Below are 18,486 nucleotides of genomic sequence, written 5' to 3'. Positions count from 1 at the left end.
AAGGAACGATAATAGAAAATTCATAAAGAATGGAGCTAAATGCCATATGACGTCCCTCCTCTGCCAATATCTAAGTTAAGCCAGGACTCTTTTAAGTTAATGAACACACGTCCAACATCCAAGTTTTACGGACTAAGTTTGACTAAGAATGGCCCCCACTGGCTCCTGTATTTGAAGGCTTAGTCATCAGGGAGTGGCACTATTTGAAAAGGGTTAGGAGGTGTGACCTTGTTGAGCAAGGTGTGGCCTTGTTGGAGGAAGTGCATCACTGGTGGTTGGGCTTTGAGATTTCAAAAGTCCATGCCAGGCCCAGGTGCTCCCACGCCCCCACCCCCATCCCTCACCTTTAATTATGGATCAGAATGTAGCTCTTAGCTATTGCTCTAGCCCCTGCCTGCAGGCTGCCATGTTCCCCACCATGATGCTAATGGAATAAACCTCTGAACGTGTAAGCAAGCCCTCAATTAAATGCTTTCTATTATGAGAGTTGCCTTGGTCATCGTGGTGGCTCGCCACAGCAATAGAACCCTGATGAAGACATTCACAAAGGAAATACTTGACCCCTTTGAAATTTCTTACTCAAGTTCTGTGGGTGGAGAAAGCAGCTCTGAGGAGGGGCTGGGAAGCCAAAAGGAAACGTCTTATGGTTGGCATCTGGAGAAATCTGCAGGACTTGAAGGTGGTTTGGAAATCCTCACAGGATTCTACTGTGCGCACCTCTACAGATGCCAACATCACAGTAAGGAAAAGAGACATAAAAAAAAAATGCCCTGCATGATGGTTCATTCCCCAATGCTAACACTTTGGTACGGGGGCAGGAGGATTATCATGAGCTAGACTAGTCTACACAGCAAGTTTCAGGCAAGCCTGGGGCTACAGAAAGTGAGGCCTTGTATTTAAAGAAGACAGAGTTGGAAAGATCTAGATGAGGCTTTCTAAATATCTAGGTGGTTTTATATCTTTAGCATACTTGCTTTCTTCAACATCGTATAGGAAGCCGACTGCAAAATAAAAGCAAATATAATACATATTATATAAAAGATTAGAAACTATAATTATACAGTTAGGCTATGTGAATGACAATAAAATAAGAAAATATGATGCCACGATTAGGAAAATCCCATAATTATCTTAATATTTGGCTAGTTCAATTCAAAGTATGAAAAAGGAGCTGATTTGGGGAAAAAATTTAGGAAACTCTCTGAAGAGACAGCGTAACTGAGCAAGTGAAAAGGAAGACAGTAATAGAGTAGCCAGAATCAGAATAAATTACCCACTTATTAAAGTGAAATAGTAATATCTTTAAAATGATAAATTCCTGAAATAACTAGACAAAAAGAAGCAATCAATAATTCTAACCTTAACCTTCACAGGGATAGCAAGAAAATATCCTTAATTATCTTCCAAGTAGTCCTTAATAATACTTTTCAGAATCTATGGCAAATCCCCATGTGAGAATTATATAACAGGTAATGACCAATGGTTCTTGATAAACCTGTGTAATTTATTCCTTCCCAAAGCAGTGATAAGTAAAGCTGATAAAGAAACAATTCACACATACCAGGACCATCAGGTTCATATTTATAGACGATCTTAGAGTTCTTTAACTTTGGGGGGGGGGGACGACAAGGACACTGGAGATAGAATAGAGGGCTGTCACACATGCTAGGTGAACCCCCTCTACCCGTGAACTACAACCCCAGGATCCTAAGTTTCAAACTTCTTGGAATTTTGAGCCCAGCACACATTTACTCTTTTCCACAAAAACATTTTTTACTGTTACTTGTGAAAGTTAAATGCCACGTTTGTTAAGCCACAAGTAGGACAAGTATGCAAGCATTTGTGTTTCTTGTACTTCTGTCACAAACAATAATGATTCTTAGTTAAGACTATATTTTTAAAACTCAGAATGGAAAATATTATACCAAAAGTGACGTTAAAACAAAACAAAACAAAACAAAATAACAACAACGAAAGATTTAAAGTCTATAAAGTCCGGGTATATAGAAAAGGTATATGTTTTTAATCTAAATCATACCAACTTTTTCTTAGATTTTAACTTCTAAATTGTGTGTGTGTGTGTACTTACTGTGGTCAAGATTAAAGCTTACTGGCTTTGCTGGCCACATCTTTATTATAATAGTAGACAAAGAAAATGCTCCTACTCCTTATGGCCATCCTAAGGGCCGCAGAGCTCTTCTCTATGATAGCAGATGGTGGAAATACACACTACATTTAATCACAAACTAACTTGACTTTCACAAACATAAAATGTTTTTTTTTAAACAAAGCTTATTTCTAGGTGCTAAAGCTATATGTTGTTACTTCAATTCTCACCTTTATAAAAATCAATATATATCACAAGTGAGGACAGCTGGGGTAAACCAAAGAGGCTGATGGAGAGAGGCCATATAGCCAAATGTCAGATGAATGGGACACAGGGAAACCTGGAGACTTCTCACAGAGAGGGGGACTTCAGTTTATGACAAACAATAGACCTAAAGTACTACACCTGAGTGGGGGCGGGGGGGAGGGATGATTACAGTCTAAATCTCCAGGGTACGTAAATTCAAAGATGCATTTTCCAAGTGTGGAAGTAAATGAACCCCTTCCCCCAGTACCACAATATAAATATTAAAGTCCAAGTCAATAGTTTTGCAGGACGAGATGAAGTAACAAAACCATGATAATATAAAATCAAAACAAAGCAACGTGATTTCATTAATAGATTATCAACGTTGCTTTTGCTTTCCCAGTGCTAGGATCAAACTCTAAGCTTTGTGCACACCAGCAGGCACTCTACCACTGATACATCACCAGCTCTCAAGCTTATATTGTTTGGTGACACGTATTTTGTCTCTTGGGTTATTTATTGTTTTAAGGTATCTTACAGAAAATTTAAATCATTCGTTGGCAATGCCGGCTGGCAGTGAAGGACAGAGTTCACAGGTACCTCTTTCATAAAGAGTCTAGCAACCAGTTAAAATGGAAGAGAATTGACTGTGCTCCTAAAGTTGGGAGCCTTTCTGTGCTACAAATAATCAAAATTACTTGACATTTTTGGCTGTGACATGTAGAAATTTCAAGGATAGAAAAGCTCAGTGTAGAATGTTTATCTAGCATGCAGGAAGCCTTGAGTTTGACCCTAACGTCCACACAAACCATCCATGGTAGTGCACACCTGTAATCCCAGGACACTGTAGCTAGAAGCAGGAAGATCAGCAGTTCAAGGTTAGCCTCAATATATAGTGAATTTAAGGACATCCTGGCTTACACGAGAAATCATCTTAAAAAAAAAAAGCCATGTTTGGCTTCAAAGAGCTCAAGGGCAAGTGAAGAGTGCTGAATCCTAAGGAACAGATGTTCAAAACTGAAGTAGAAACCATGAAATGGCAACTAATGATGGTGTTAAGGAATAGATAGATGGCTTTCTAAACTAAGTTCTAGGTGAGCAAAATTCAGTCATTAATGTCAGTTCTGAACTCGATTTCCCCCCATGAATTTTAGTCAGTGGACAAGAACAGGTTGCTATCTATTATTGAAGTAGCTGTATAAATGGCAGTTATGATTTTGACAGATGGGCGAAGATCAAATTATGACAGGATTACCTCAAGGAATATAAAGAAGGCAGCCTCTTGGGGTTCGCCATAAACACGTCTAAGGATGTGAACATTTGAGCTGTTGCAGACAGAGGAGCATTATGCCCCTTTTACTGCCTATTACAAAGTTTTGCCAAGAATTAACAGTCAGCATGCGCCACTTTCAGTCTTCCTGCATTTCTTGTGCAAATGGTTCCACATGCTGTAGAAGTAGGTACCAGTTTTTCCAGGGATGAATAAGCTGATAAGTAAGCACATAATCCGGGGAGACAGCATGAACTTACAGGGAAGTTTTATTGACTTGTTGGGTATTATACATGAGATTTACTACATGAAGGCAGGCGTGTTTATTTTTTAAATGGGAGATTGTTATTCTACTTACTTTTGTGATTCTGAAGACAATCAAATCCCCTACAGGCTGTAGAGGCATGCAAGCAGCCAGATGATTAGCAGGAAATATCTTCGGAGCATTCAAAGGACCTCAGAAAAGACCTAGTTAGGGCTCACTAGAAAACTCCGTAGGGAAGAGGATTTGTTGTGCTAGCACAGAGGACCTGAGTTTCCCTACATCTAAGTAAATGCTGGCTGTTGCGGCAGTTGTAAGCCTAGCGCTAGGAAGCCTTGGGGTGGTTAAGACAGGTGGGTCTCCAGAGCTTGCTGGCAGGCTCGCCTAGTTTATCAGTGAGCTTTTGATTCAGAGAGATCCTGCCTCAAACCATAAGGTAGAGAGTAAATAACAGAAGAAGATATCAGCATTGACCTCTGGACTGCCCATAGGTGTGTGCCTGCAGAAACATGTGCACACACTTGTGCCCCCCCCCATACACAGAGAAAGAAACAGCTTGCTCAAAAGTCCTCCTATCTAGTGTAGGGGTCTCGTTTCTTAATTAAAAGGTTAATGTATTTTATTAACATCCTTTTCCCAGCTGTATGGAGGTGCTCCTTCATCACTGGGACCCCATAACCCTGTGCACACGCCGCTGAGACTGTGGCATCGTCAGTGTTCCTTCTGTTTCAATGATGCTCATGTTTCTGTTACTAGTTGAAATCAATGAACTTAATAATCAGTAAATTTACCTCAAACTGGCCTCAGATTTGGTTTATTTTTTCCATGTCAAAAACGTTAAAAGAAAAACATTCTTAAACCATAAAATAAAGACTCATACGGCAACATTTTTAAAAAACCTATTATTTAATATTTAATCAGTATAGTGGTCACCTATACTTAGGGGATGATTTATGCTTTGGCCACTGGAATATGGCATTACAAATTCCTATCTGTAGTTAATTTCTCTTAGTTGTTATTTATTTAAATCTTGCTTAACACACTTTACAGATATTATTCTTCTTTATGTGCTCTGTTCTATAGCTGCTGCTGGGGGCAGTACTGGCAAATAGATGTGAGCGAAGCCATGACATTTTTTTTTTAGCAATTAATCAAGCTTGTAAGTGATGTAAATAAAAGTAAAGAACATTAAGAATTAGTTTATAAGTTGGACCGAGAAACAGTGGGGAGAGTAATGAGGACAGCAAGGAGCTCCGAGGCTCTGTCTGAGCTGTGTGCCTGAGGAAGCAAGGGTCACCTACATCAGCAGTTATGAATGGAAAGACATGTAAAACCGCTCAGTATAATTTGCTGAAGATGAATATACTTGTCTGCAGTGTTCTGGGGCTTAATCATTTTTATTACTACATCTATTTTGTCGACAGTGCTTAGGTACCAGCTTGACATAAAATGAGTTCTGTCTTCCAGATGTCCTTCTTGCCAGAGGTTTGAGGAACGGAATATTCTTTCTGTGACACACAGTGGATGCAGATATAGTCTCCCGAATCACCATGCCATAAATTCATCTCCACTTTGTCATTCGTTTTGCACCCTTAGGTCTTTCTGACCATTTGATGACTTTCAGATCTCACTCCCTTTGAATTCCCATTTTCTTTTATTGTTTTTCTCCTAATGCTTCTATTTTGGAGAAGCAGAATCTTACTCCGCTATTTCCATCCATCTTCCCCTGCACCCCTGCTACCTTTATATTGCTTTAATGCCCTTTGCTACTTGCATTACCTCCTAATTTAATAGCATCTGTGAGTTTCATTAACACCCTTTTTACTCCGTTTTCTACATCATTAATGCAGCAGCCACATAAGATAGGACATAACACTGATCCTCGCAGCACCTAGACACGTTCCCCTACTTGATACATTGCCATTTATCGTTTATCAATATTTTTTATGGTTCTCTAGCCAGTTTTGAGTCCATGTGACTCTGCTTATATCCAGGATAATTTGAATTAATTGTGCACAGATGTCAAGAGGCACTGCATCAAATGCTTCACTGAATTTGAAAAACACTACATCTACCATAGTTTTTGGTTTACTTGTAGATACTAATATTAGTTATTAACATCTAATAGTAGATATTAAAATTAAGATCTACTAATAGTAGATACTAATTGTATCTAAAAACCTTATACTTTTCAGATCTTTATAGTTCTAGTAGCCTCTGTGTATTTACTTCTCCTTTAATATTTGTGTCATTATTTTCTTGTGGTGAATACAAATAATTGTTTTTCTGTATTTCTTGGTTGGGTGTGTGTGTGTGTACATGTACCTATGCAAACTCACATAGAGGCTTTAGGTTTCAACCCTCAAGAGTTATCCGAGTTGGCTTCAGAGACAGGGTTTTTCCCTGAGGCCTGGAGCTCACCAATAGGCTAGGCTGGCTGGCCAGTGAGCTTTAGCACTCTGCTTCTCCAGTGCTTGAACTGCGGGCACACACCTCAGGGCCTGGCCCTTTCACATGGGTGCCAGGGATCCCAATCAGGCCTTCATCAGGCTTGAAGGGCAAGCATTTTACTGAGGAGACAATGTTTGCGACTTTGTAATTATCTTAGGTTTGCAGAAAAGTCTCAAAGACAGCAGAGTTCTCTCATTCCTTTCTGCTGTTTCTTCTAGTATTAGTATATTACAAAACCAGTGTAGGTTTGTGACAATCAAGGAGTTGACTGAATGACAGTAGTATACTATTAACTAGAGGTGTCTTCCTGTTCCTCTTTCCCTTAAATTTTTTCTATGCCATCACATGTAGTGGCCCTCCTTGTCTGCCTAGTCTCCAGTGATGTATGGCACTTTCTCAGTTTCCCCCTTTTATTACTACTATAGATTGATTAATTGTGCTTCCCTCAAAAGCCATACGATGGAGGTAGGGCCTCTGAGAGTCGATCAGGTGAGCCTTCATGGATAGGATGAGCACTCTTTTAAAAGAGGCCTCGGAAAACTCCTTTACCCTTTTCAGTCAAATGAGGCAAGAGGCAAGAAAGGCTAAGAGTCAGGAAGCAGGCACGCATCAGATACTGGATCTGCCAGGCTCTCATGAATGTCTCAAACCAAGAGCTGTGAAGCGATAAATGTTTATAAGGCACCCAGTATGTGGTGTTACCATGGTTCTGTAGCAGCCCTGAAAGACTAAGACAGTTACCTTGACAGTTCTAAAGTGTACTAGTCAGGTTTGTCCATGCTCACACATAACCTGAGAGTCATGGGGAAAGCACCACCAAGGCTCAGCAAGCAGCCTTGCCACTGCACCATTCTGGAAGGGTGTGGTATTAACATAAACACTACTTGGGATGCAGTTTGGCCCCTTGGTTTAGGTGGAGTGTCTTATTTTCCATTGTCATACTCTATTCCACGCATTCTCAGTGGAAGTCATGAGAATACTATTGAGAGCACACAAACTGGTTTCAGGAGCACACATCTGTGATCTCAGCACTGCAGAAACTTATGGGCAAGCTAATCTCATGTGCAGAGATGTGTCAGCCGTGGTCACACCATTTATAAAGTTCCTCCATTTTGGTTAAACAGTGACAATTCCTGGAACTAAAATAACTACACTCTTGCCCCTCCCTGCCTTATCCAGGGACAGCTGGCCACGAGGGACGTTGATCAGCCACCTAACATCCCTCATCTCAGCACATACACTGCTTTTCTAGCTACCCCTGGCAATGACCACCACGGGAACAAAAAAGGAAGCACTTCAGTTCCCTTCTTCACTTTGCCTTTTCTGCCCAATAGCTACCCTGCCTGTAAGTGGACACCAGGCTCTCTGGTTCTTTGACTAGAAACACCCTTTCATTTCCTGAAGAAAGCCTGTGCTACTGTTGAGTAGTCCACTTCCTTGTCTGTCTTTCCTTCTCTGTGACCTTCAGGGAGGACAAGCAAAGAAGTACCTGGTCGTAAACGAGGGAGAAGGCCATGGTGGACACTCTAGGGTGCGTTCTCCGACCTGCACCTATGCACATAGTGGCACATACATGCCTGGGCTCACACAACCACAAGCACATACACTATAGACACATACACAAAGAAAGAAAATACCAGAAAGTAACCAAATTATTTTATGTGCTAGTTTAAAAAAAATAAAAGATAAATACTGATTTAGTTCTGGCTTTCATAAAGAGTGGAATACCTTATACTAGATAATTTCCCTTACAACAACAATTGTACACTCTAAAATATAGGAAGATACTTTAAAACATTTTCTTTTAACATTCAAAAGTGGACAGAAACCGAGAGCATGTATGACCCCTGCAAGAACAGATGCCAGTAGATCACATCTATGTCTATCTCATTTTTTTTTTCCTGCCAGGTTATTCCCAGGTCTGCATGGTGCATAGGAAACAGAACCTACAAAAGAAATAGCAGTTGGCGCGGGAGTGAGAAGCTGTGGGGTAGCTGCCGGAGCAGCTGCAAATTGAAACGGGAACTGTCTACAAAGAGACTCAAAGAACAAGAGAGGAGAGGGAAGTCGCTTCAAGATCCTTGGCAGACTCTTCCACCGTGTGTAAGCAGTTAAGGTCCAAGAAACTTAGAAACAGCAGTAACTAGACAGGAGAAAAAAGCTGAGCAGAAACTCGGCAGCCTCTCAACAGTGAAGCACATTAACGAATGAATTCCTTAAAGTTACAGAATTCCTAGGTATTTTTCAGACTTTGTAGAAACCCCTGAAGAAACATGCCTTAATTTGAAAGTCCCACGCCTAAGAAAACAACAACAACAACAAAAAACCCCAAAGAACCAAAAGACTTGATGCAAAGCCTAAAGCAAGAGGCTCCACAGAATTAAGATCTGCAATGTAATATACAATGAAAGCTTTACAAGACTCGGGAAGAGCTAAGGCAACTGACAGCACTGGGAGTGGGTTGACCCATGCTACCGTGGAAGGCCACACACCCAGCAGTATAGGGTAGCACAAATTGTACTTGCTGGGGTGGGGGTGGGGTGGGGGTCGCACAAATCTGAGTGAGTAGGGAAGGGGCAGAGCTGGATCTGAAAGGAGTTGGGGAAAGAGAGTGAAGATGATCAAATACTTTGTATGAAATTCTCAAAGAACTAATAAAAATAAGGAAAAATTTTTATAAGAAAAAATGCAGGACAATATAACAAGAGTTAAGGGGAAAGCTGCTAATAGGAATAATGCCACTGACCACCCAGATGTAAGGACTCATAAATAGATACCTGCTTTAAAGATGTTAAACTGTATTAGTACCTTGCCTCCTAGCCAAAGATTGGAATCTCCCTCTAGGTGGGGACATGCCATTATTTCCTTCCTGAAGACTTAATACAATCAGGCAGGTCAGTCACCAGGGAGTCAGGTTTACCTTAAGCTGCGCTCAAGAGATAAGAATAATTAATACTTATTGAGAGAATACACTCTTCCTTCCCAGAATCCCCACTCCTTAGTGTAGCCCCTACAAGGTACCTCTAGGTTCCATTGGGTCTGCCCGCCTTTCTGAGTCTGAGTATACAAGGAGTGCGAATGTGAAGTATTTCAGTAGAGCTATGGAAATGGAAATTGAAAGCCAAAATCAAATGGAAACTCTTTGTATGAATGAAGATTCTGTGTTATATACATTTTTTTTATCAGAAATAAAATCACCCAGTGGAATTAACAGTGGACTGGTTATTGTACAAGGAAGTATCAGCGAACTTGACAACTCAACAGAAATTACCTAAACTGAGGCACATCGAGAAAATGACTGATGAAAATGAGCAGATCTGAATGGCACATGCACTCAAGACTAAGCCATCTAACACACACTTGCTATGCCAGAGGGAAACGGAAAATGGGAGACATGAAGCAAGATATTTGCTAAAACATTGCTCAAAAATCCAAAGCATAAAAAAAAACCCCACAAACAAAAACTATAATTCATTAAAAATACAGAGAAAATCCCAAGCGGGATACATACAAAACCACAGCTAGGTGCATCGGAGTAAGACTATGGAAACCAAGTAAAGAAAACACCCAGCAGGTGCCAGATGGTCAAGAGTTACCAGGCAACAATATCCGCACAGCTGTCCTCTGACTGTGAGGACAGGGATGAGGACATTCCAAAGAGATACTTATGTCCTTGACTTTATCAGAACACTGCAACAAGGGACCCAGTAATGTTATGCTGGAAGAAGAGAAAGCATAAAAGTGTAGGCCACCTTAGAACCTGTCAGTTCTTGATACCGGAAGCAATGTTGGGTCAGTGGCGAGTGGGACCACACCCTGACCAGAACTGCTTAAAAAGGTGTAACTCTGGCCCACTACTAAACCTTTACCTCACCCCAAGACTCCAAAGATTGACTTGGAGGATCAATGGAGATCTTTATCTTTTTCAAAATGCTGCCAGATTGAATGGATCTCCCTTTGCTGCTTATTGCTGGTAATGTGGCCCTTTTATTTGGCCTATCAAGGACAGGTGGCTGAACCTGGCTTAGCTGGACACAGGCTGTGTGACTCTAGTGTAACATGGTGGTTTCTCTCTCTCTCTCTCTCTCTCTCTCTCGGTTTCTCTCTCTCTCTCTCTCTCTCTCTCTCTCTCTCTCTCTCTCTCTCTCTCTCTCTCTGTGTGTCTGTCTGTCTGTCTCTGTCTCTATCTGTCTCTCTGTGCCTGTGTCTGTCTGTCTGTCTGTCTGTCTGTCTCTCTCTCTCTCTTTCTCTCTCTCTCTCACACACACACACACACACCTGCTCCACAGTGATAATATAATTTAAAAAATAATAATGCTGTGAGACATGGATATCTATAGGCAAAAGAGTGAAATTGGGCCCTTAAGTTTCACCACACACAAAAACTAACTATGTGGATTAAAGGAATAAACATGGGGATAGACAGATGCAATTAAGAGCACTCTCTGTTCTTTCAGAGGTTCTGAGTTCAATTCCCAGCAGCCACAATGGTGGCTTACAACTCCTCTTCTGGAATGTAGGTATATATGCAGACGGAGCACTCATATGCATAAAAATAATAAATAAAATATTTTTTAAAAGAACTAAACATAAGTACAGAGGGAATAACTTTTGACATTGCACCTCATGATGATTTTTTGGATGCAACACCAGACGCATAGGAAGTAAATGGAAAAATAGGCACAATAGAACACACCAAGATTAAAAAGTGCTGTTCATAAAAGGAAAGTGAAAAGACAATTTGAAACATCAGAGAAAATGTATCTGCAAATCATATAGCTAAACAAAAGGGCTAACATCCATAATATGTTAATCTCAACACCAAAAGTCACTGAGAAGGGGCCAGGGAGATGGCTCTGTGGGTAGCCCTGCTGAGCTGGAACAGCAACCCGAGTCCATGTTTAAATCCATAACACCAGTGCTAGGGGTGAATAGGAGGTGACAGGAGGCTTGCTGGCCAGCTGGCCTGGCCACGCCCTGTAAGCAGATCCAGTAAGAGATCCACATGAAGGGAGTAAGGGAGAGAGAACTAGAAGAGAATACTTAATGTCTTCCTCTGGTCTCTGCATGTATGTAGACAGGCACACACATGCAACCACACACATGTACAAATGCAGCTGACACACACAGATGCACAGTTCAATAAAAAATATAGCACGTTTTATAGATACCATTTCCTTAAAGAAGACATACAAATGGCCAACGAGTCCAGAGAACATGAGTAGCATCAATAGTGACAAGAATGCACCCCCAAACCACAGTGAGCACTTCCTCCACATCTTTAGAATGGCTACTATGGAAACAAATAGAAAGTTAAGACCCTTAAAGTAGTACAAATAATCAGAGAGCAGCAAATACCAGAGCCGTGTGACACCGCCGTGACATGAGACGCGAGGGCAGACGGACAGTGGGAGTACATGTGCTGTGATCTCTACACCAGCCAGCGGAAGGCAATAAAGATGCAAGTGGTCTTTAAAAAGCCAATGGAGGAGACAGAAGGCTGCTGTGCCCACCACGATGGGCTCTGTCTCTTTGGAACTGTATGCTGAGATAAACCCTTCCTCCCTTAAGTTAAGTTGATGGTTTATTCTGTGGTAGCATAAAGTAACTAAGGCAGGACTCTTCCTTGCATTCCCTCATGAATAGTTTATAAAATCACACCTGGCTCACGTGAGAATACTGTTAATCAATAAATAAGCCAGTCTGAACTGAACATGGGGAGTGTCGTTTTTACTGCTTTAAGTTTTGAAAGGAAGGTTGCTGTGTGTTTTAAAGTCATGTATAATAAGGCTATAAATCTACTTTTGGCCCCTGGATAAAAGCACCTTCATAAAGCAGCTATAATTAGCATGTTACTTGCATCTTCGATGTGCCTTAGGTAAAACTGATATTCATAGGTGTTTGCTACTTTTAGTTGTGAGACTTCCAGAACTTGCTAACAGTAGCAAAAACAAACTGGCAGAAGCATTTCACAATCAACGTTTCTTAAAAACTGGACAAAGATGGAAATTGGTGTTAGTTTGACTAACAATCTAATGGCCAAAAGATTAAATGCTGTGCCAAAGATATCTTAAATCTCTTCCTATAAAGAGTAAAAGGCAACAGCAAACATTCTCATTCAGAATAACAGAGGCAGGAGTCTTTGTTAGTAGAACACCAATTTTGTTTAGGCATCCATACTTCATAAAAGGCTACAACCTCGTACCGCAGGGACAACCTGTGACTTGGGTAGGCTTCTGTCTGGAAAATTCATGAGCTCATTCTCCTCATCAGCAGTAATTAAGAGGTAGGGATGTGACCCCGTGAATAAGTTATGAAGGATGTTGAGGAAGATTTCTTGACTCTTAAAGGAAAACAGGCTGGATACTGTTCCAAAGACAAACTGAAGAGGTTCTTGTGAGAGGCCGTAGTCTGAAGACGAGGGCGAATGCTTTTAGGAGTACACTGTAGAACAGTGACAGTCTGGACCTTTGCAATGCCACTGAACAATTGAAAAGCAAAACAAAGCCCACACACATCCGTGTGGGAGCTGTCCCACTCTGAAACTGCTCCTGGGGGGGGGGGGCGTTGGGTTTGCTGGGGATCAGATCCAGGGCTTCGGGACACTGCTTTGGCACACTAGGTAAACACACTACTCCTGAGTTATGCTTCTCACCTCTAAACCTCTTACTAAAGAACAAGCCCTCCAATTTTTCAAATAATGTTGAGGATTATGCCAGGACCCGTCCTCTCTGCCAACACCCACAGGTCCCTCCCACATCCCATCCAACCTCTCCACCCATCCAGATCTCCCACATCCTTCTCCAGGGTCTAGCCCAATGAGTCAACTTGACCCTCCCCCCCCCCCTGCACTTTCCCTCAACCTGCCATATCTAGCTTGGGTACCATATCTAGTGCCCAGGCCTAATCTGGCTATCCCTGCGTATGCCAAAACCAATCTCTAGGCTTCTGTCAGAACCCACCCTGCCTACCCCCAACCCCAACCCGTCTTGTGCTATATCGAACCCTCGCACCCAGCCAGATCCACCCCCACACCTCAGGCTTGGACAAGGGGGCATAGCCTGTATACCAGTGCAGTCCTCTCTTCCCACCAGACATCGTCCCTCCCCCAATTTCCCACCTTCTAGGACCAACCCCACAGACCCTCTCTTCTGCTCTGCCCGCTTTACAGTTGTAGGTTCATGCTTAGAACTGATAGAATAAGTCCATGTGCCCAGAATTCATTGCAAAATACAAAGACGGTGCTAGATCAAGCCAGTGTCTTCTCTCCAAAAGCTACCAGGCCTGTAGAAACACTTGCCAGTGAGAATTCCCTAGATGAACACCAGCATACAGAATTTAAAAGAACAATTACAAACATCATCAACAAATTCAAGGGATTTGGACACAATAAAGCAACCAAATCAAATCAACAAGAAAGAACTTAAGGAAAACAAAAGCCCGAGTGACACTCCAAAAAGACAAACGAAAGGATGATGAAGATTACAAAGACAATCCAGGATGTGAGACTGGAATTCAATAGGGAAAAAGACACACCAAAAAGGACTCCAAGCTCAAGTGAAGGTAGACTTGGAAAACCCAAGAACTCAATTAGGAAACTCAAAGCGAAGCCTTAGAGTAGGGAACAAGTATAAACTAAGGAAACACATACCCATACAGACACAAGCACACACAGAGCATCAAATAGGCAGGACTGAAATAGAGGATCCCACAGCATATCATAGTTAAAGCACTGACTATACACCACAACAACAATGACAACAACAACAAGTGTACTGAATGCTGCAAGAGGAAAAAAAAACATTAATCACATTGTTGTGCGACAAAACTTTTCCTGGAAGATACACTATACATGTCTACTCATTACAGAGAGGGATCCTGTGACAGACCAAAGTGCAGAGACCACCAAAGTCCAACTTGATGAACCAATGAGTTTTAATGGAGTTTCTTACAGGAGCAGAAAGGACTCAAAGACAGCTGCATCACCAAAGCTGGTGGGTGACATAGGTGACAGCTCACAAAAGCTGGGAACCTACAGCACATTGCACAGCCTGCAGGTATCTCAATATATAGTCGAGTGTCTGTTCCAAGTGACTCAGTTGGTCTACATCTCTTCTAGGCAGCTCAGCTGGTTTCTGCATCTTCCAAGCAGCTGATCTGGTCTCAGTCATCTTTGCAGCTTGGCTTAGCTGACAAGGACTCTCAGCTTTTATTGCTTATTCTGGCAGGAAGCAGCTTAGTGAATTTGTTCAGTTTCAGGGAGATTCTGAAGTTATTTTGAGTTGTTTACCTTTCTGTCTAAAGAGCTTCTCTGCTGGATAAAATATTTCAATCTTGGGGGAAATGGGTACATAACTAACATATAAAGGAAAACTTATCAGAAAAACAGATGACTTCTCAATGGAAACTTTGAAAGCCCTAAAAGTCTAGAGCAATGCACTCCAAGTCCTAAGGGACCATGCTGGCCCACCTAGACTAATATACTCAGAAAAACTATCCACCATAACTAAAGAAGAAAAAAAATCCTGAAATAATTTTTTTATATCTAGCAAACCAAACCTAAAGAAACTCAGAGAAGTTTCTAAACTTCTAAAGAGAGAAGTGAGTACAGCCAAGAGACTGTGGGAAAAATACAAAGCCATAATTATTAAAACTGTAAAGTACCACTGTAGCACAAACAACATCCAAATTCACATGGTGACTGAAATTAACACACATATTTCAGTAATAACTTTTAATATAAATGGCTTCAATTCTCCAAGAAAAATTAAAATAAGGCTGACTGAATGAATCAAAACCAAAAATCCATCTATCTGTTGTCTACAAGAAGAATGTCTTAGCTTTAAAAATAGGTACCACCTTGGATTAAAAGTATAGACAAAAATACTCTGCTCAAATGATACCAGGAAGCTAGCAGGGATCACTATCCCAATATCTGACAAAATGGACTTCAAAGTAAAACTAGTAAAAAGAGAGAAAGAGGGACATTTCATTCTGAACAAGAGAAAGATGACCAAAAACACATTACTATCCTAAACATATATACACTAAATTCCGCTTCACTCAATTACATTTAAAAAATGTATTACTGGATTTAAGTTCACAGATTAACATCAATCCATTAGAGTAGGTGATTTCATTACCCCACTTTTTCCAAAAGTCATCTGTACAAGGAAAAAATAAAAAAGGAAAAGAAAGAAAAGAGAGAGAAAGAGAGATCAGAATTAATTGGTATCATACACCAAATGGACTTAACATATCTATAGAATACTTCACCTAAACACTGAAGAATACACATTCAACTTAGTAGCCCACAAAAGCTTTACTTACATAGATCACGTCCTGGTCTTTACAGATTCAAAAGGATTTAAATAACTCCTTATACTCTATCTGGCTTCAGTACAATAAAACTTAAAATTGACAGTAAAAAATATCTCTGGTAAATACACAAGTTCCTGGAAATGAAACAACTAATTATTGAATGGACCAAAGAAGAAATTATTTAAAATTTTCATGGAACTAAATGAAAATGAAAACACAAGTAAACCCCCAGGACACACTAAAATGCAGTCCTTTAAGGAAAACGTAGCGCTTTACATACTTACATTAAAAAATTAAAAAATTAAAAATTAAAAAATTAAAAAAGCACAAATAAATGACTTAATGATACAATTCAAAACAACCAACAGTCTATGCTGGAGGGAGTATGGGGGGAAAGGAATCCTCACTCACTGTGGATGGGACTGCAAACTGGTTCAGCCACTATGGCAATTAGAGCAGAGAATTCTCAAAAAGCTAAAAATAAACCTACAATATGACACCGCTATACCATTCTTTGGCATATGCCCCAGACTCAACACCCCACTCCACAGATACATATTCCACCATGTTCATTGTAGAATGAACTCTACTCCCATCACTAGGACATGGAAACGACCTAAATAACCTTCAACTGATGAATGGATAATTAAAATGTGGTACATGATACAATATGGAATACTATTTAGTTTTGAAGAAAAATTAAATCATGAACTTTACAGGTACCGCTGAGTGAAGTAACACAGACAGAAGAAGACAAATGTGACATGTTCTCTCTCATTGAAGACTCCTAGTTACGAGTCTTGAGATGTGAGTGCAAACACTGGAGTAACTGCAGAAACCAGTGAAGTGAAAATGGACCGTTGCTGGGGTATATGGTTAGAGAAAAATAAAGATGGCAATAATAGAGTATAAGTGATCTATCTGATCCCGGGGGAAAGGAAGGTTCCAATTAGAAGGGGGAAGTTAAGTAAAGAAAAGGAGGGTAAAGCTGGGCTGTGGTGGCGCACACCTTTAATCCCAACACTCAGGAGGCAGAGGCAGGCAAATCACTGTGAGTTTGTAGCCAGCCTGGTCTACAAAGTGAGTCCAGGACAGGCAAGGCTACACAGAAAAACCTTATCTCGCCTTATCTCGAAAAACCAAAAACCAAAACCAACCAAACAAACAAACAAAACAAACAAAACAACAACAACAACAACAACAAAAGAGAGAGAGAGAGAGAGAGAGAGAGAGAGAGAGAGAGAGAGAAAGAAAAGAAAAGAAAAGGAGGGTAAAATAACAGTAAGGTGGTCTGGGAAAGTTATGAGAACTACACTATTAACTATCTTTACTAAAAACCTATAACACATGTAACTGTGTATAAATACACACACACAGTTTAAATGAAAAATTCTCATCTAGGCTGATAATGCTTCTCTCCTTCCAAGAGCCAAAGACCACCTACAAAAACTCCAACATTAGGCATGAGAAGTCCTCTTTCAAGGTGTTGGACAGGGTTGTCCAAGAAGACTCCCTAAGCATACAGTCTACTGTATTGTCCTTGGTTGCCCCCCAGCAAGTGGAAGTAAGTCTTTACTGCCAAAGATACCATGTATTTCAGAGGTAGAGCCCAGAGATTTCTGAGGTGGAACTGACCTGAATGCCTCCTTCCTGAGGACTAACTTTCATGGTACCACAAGGCACCATACGAACTTCTAAAGAAAGGAAGCGACCAACAGTTTAACCTACCTATGATGCCTATCAACCACATCAATGACCAACATGGCACAATAAACCTCAGAGTGCAGTGGTGGCACGTATACCTTGGCAGTAACCAACAGCTTTCTGGATAATAGTAAGATCTGCCAAACAAGAGAGAAACCATGCCTGGTACTGGAAATCTAACCAGTTACTTAGGATTAATGATGTCATGGATCTTGGAGAAGACCCTACAATGACTATTTTATTAAACCATTATAATCTCTAACTGCATTCTGAATATTTGTTCTTATACCCACAGATAAGTGTAGTCCTTACCCCTCATCAAGGAAAGTTCTCTTCATAACAGAGATCATTGCAGAAAACCACAAACCATCAAAATGCAGAACTGTACAGCCTAGTCCCATTGGATCATAACTCTCTCATCAGGAAAAACTTTCAAAGAGGGACAGAAAGATTATAAGAGCCAGAGAATCCGATTGTTTGCTGTGAGATTGCATCTCTTAGTAGTGTCAGAAGCTATACCCATAAAGTCTCACCAACATGACTGCCTAAACAGGAGCCGAACAAAGACAACAACAATAGACACGCTCATGTGGGGAGGAGAAAGATCGCAGGGCCTCAACTACACACAAAGAACTACAACCAAGTAAGGATGCACAGGGCAAATAGTTTTCCCAGGGAAGAACATGCCAATGCTTATCCAATGTCAAACTGTCAGCCCTAAAAACACATAAATAAATAACAGTATACAGATTGAGCATGTTAAATACATGCATACATGTAATCACAATCATTGTAAAAAGATGTCAAGAATTTGAAGGAGAGCAGGGAAAGGTATGTGGGAGGGTTTGGAGAGATAAAAGAGAACGGGGGAAAATAAAACAACTAATAAAATAATATTGAATTAGAATATTTTAAAATCCCACGTAAAATGTTTTTATTATTTAATTATTAGGTATATGACATTGTATTGAGTACAGCACCTCAGTATTCTGAGTACAGTAAATCTCTAAGACTAATGCCTGTTTAACAAACGAGGCAGCTGTTTACCGTTAATACTACCCAGAGTAAATGGTACAGCTGAAAACTAAATACTTTATTGCTTCAAAGTAAGATCTTATAAGAGCA

Source organism: Acomys minous (genome assembly GCF_964271855.1).
Source record: "Acomys minous genome assembly, chromosome: 14".
Lineage (NCBI taxonomy): Eukaryota > Metazoa > Chordata > Mammalia > Rodentia > Muridae > Acomys > Acomys minous.
This window is presented reverse-complemented; position numbering follows the sequence as displayed.